Consider the following 2,464-nt stretch of genomic DNA (forward strand, 5'->3'; position numbering starts at 1 on the left):
AGGTCTTTGATCCATTATGAATTCTTTTTATATATACTGTAAGGGTGAACTCCATTCTTTTGTATATGGATAGCTGGCTGTCCCAGAACCATTTGTTTTTGTTTTTGTTTTTACATAAGTTCTAGAGATCTACCGAGCCTTTATTGAAAAAACTTTTTCTCAATCGAATTGTCTTGGCATCCTTGAAAATATCAATGGATTATAAATGTGGAGGTAAACTCACTGTTAAACTCACATCGTGTCCATTGGCATTGCTCAAGATGTGGATGACCTTCACCTAGCCAAATCCCATGTGTCTCTTCTATATGCTCATCAAAACCTCTCTGCAATGTTTGACACGGTCAACCATTGCCCCATTCTTGAAACACTCGCTTGTCTTTGTCTTCATGACCTCAAACTATATGGAGGCACAAACTTCTCATGCTCCATTCCCACCTTATCTAACAAAATGCTTTCCTTTCTTCCTTTCACGAGAAAAGATGGATCTCAGGAATCTTTTGTCTATGATGCTTCCATCCCACGACACCCTTCCAAATTCTTCCCTACTCAGAATAGAATGCAGAATTTATGACCCAGACCACATCTGTTAGCCATTAGTTCTAGACTTTTGTCTTTACACACTTATTCTTATCACCCCATGTAGACTGCAAGTTCACATTGTATTCCTCTTCTATTACTGCATAACAAATGACCACAAAGTTACTGAAAACCCACTTACTATCTCACAGTTCTGTAGGTCAAAGGTCTGGGCACAGTGTGGCTGGATTCTCTGCTCAGAATCTCACAAGACTAAAGTGAAGCGTCAGCTAGGCTGTGTTCTCATCTGAGGCTCAGGATTCACTTCCAGGTTCAAGTAGTTATTTTCAGAATTCAGTTATTCGCAGTTACATGATTCAAATCCCCACTCCCATGCTGGCTGTTGGTTGATCAAGGGTAGTTCTCAGCTCCTAGAAGCTGCCTAGTTCCTTGTCACAAGGCCGTATATATAGGTCCTCTTTACAACATGACAGCCTACCCATTCAAAGCCAGCAGCAGAATCTCTTTTAGCATTCCTCTTTCAGGAAGGATCTAGCAGTCCCTTTTAAGGACCCACTTGATTAGGTCAGCTCTACCAGGATGATCTCCCTTTTAATTACCTCAAAGTCAATTGGTTTGACTTATTATATCTGCAAAATTAATTGTATCTGCAAAAGTCCCCCAACTATTTCAGGTAATACAACCTAATCAAGGAAGTTAAATTTATCAGATTCACAATTCTGCCCATGCTTCACGGGAAGGGGTTATTCAGTGTACATGTACAAGGAGGTGAGAGTATTGGGGGCCGTCTTAGATTTCTGCCTAAACACACACACACACTCAAAGCACAGACCTCGAATGTTAAAGTTAAATCTAACACGTTTGTAGCATTTAGTGAACCTCTCATTTAATCTCCATGTTACAGGCAAATGGAGAACCTTACCACCATTGTACAAACGTTGAATCTGAGGTCACAAAGCAACACCATGGAGATGAAAAAACAGAACCCATTTATTCTCCTGTCCCCATATTTCTCTTCTCTATAGAACCACCACGCTGTCATAGAGATCATCACATCCTATACTTAAAAACTATGAACACAAAACCACCTGACATTTTACAATGAACAAAGAGCATTTGTCAAAGGCACAATATCATTTCATTGTCATGGCAACCTATTAGTACAGTTTTTATCATTTCTGCTTCGAATGAGGAAATGAGTGAGTTAGCCCCTCAATATAGCACTTAGCACAGTAAAGAACAAATAATACAGCCTGACCAACATGGTGACACCCCGTCTCTACTTAAAAAAAAAAACAAAACAAAAATTAACGGCTCATGGTGGCAGGCGACTGTAATCCTAGCTACTCAGGAGGCTGAGGCAGGAGAATCGCTTGACCCCGGGAAGTGGAGGTTGCAGTGAGCCAAGATTATGCCATTGCACTCCAGCTTGAGTGACAGAGCGAGACTCCATCTCAAAATAAAATAAAATAAATGAACAAATAAGAAACTCTCTGCTTTTGGTGCTGTTATAAATTAATTTATGGATATCATCAAACAAGGTGCTGTGAGGAAAATGCAAAGAAACATGATCCCTGCACTAGAAGGATTTATTTGTTGATAATACCTCAGGACTTGATAAATCCCATCCACTCCCAACATTAATTAGATTTGGTTTAAAGAATGCCAATCAAAAAGGGAGTTCAGCAGGGTAATAAAATCTAAACAGAACTTTGCTTTTGAAAGTCTAGTCTACGGGTCAGGAAACTATATATTCCACTGGCCAAATCTGGTCTCTCGCCCGTTTTTATATGGTTTATGAGATAAGAATGGGTTTTATGTTTCTGTGGTTGGAAAAATGTTAAAAGAAAAATATTTGGTGATTCATAAAAATTATATGAAATTCAAATTTCAGTGTCCATAAAAAAATTGTATTGGAGCACTGACA

This window comes from Pongo pygmaeus, chromosome 21, assembly GCF_028885625.2.
Source record: "Pongo pygmaeus isolate AG05252 chromosome 21, NHGRI_mPonPyg2-v2.0_pri, whole genome shotgun sequence".
Lineage (NCBI taxonomy): Eukaryota > Metazoa > Chordata > Mammalia > Primates > Hominidae > Pongo > Pongo pygmaeus.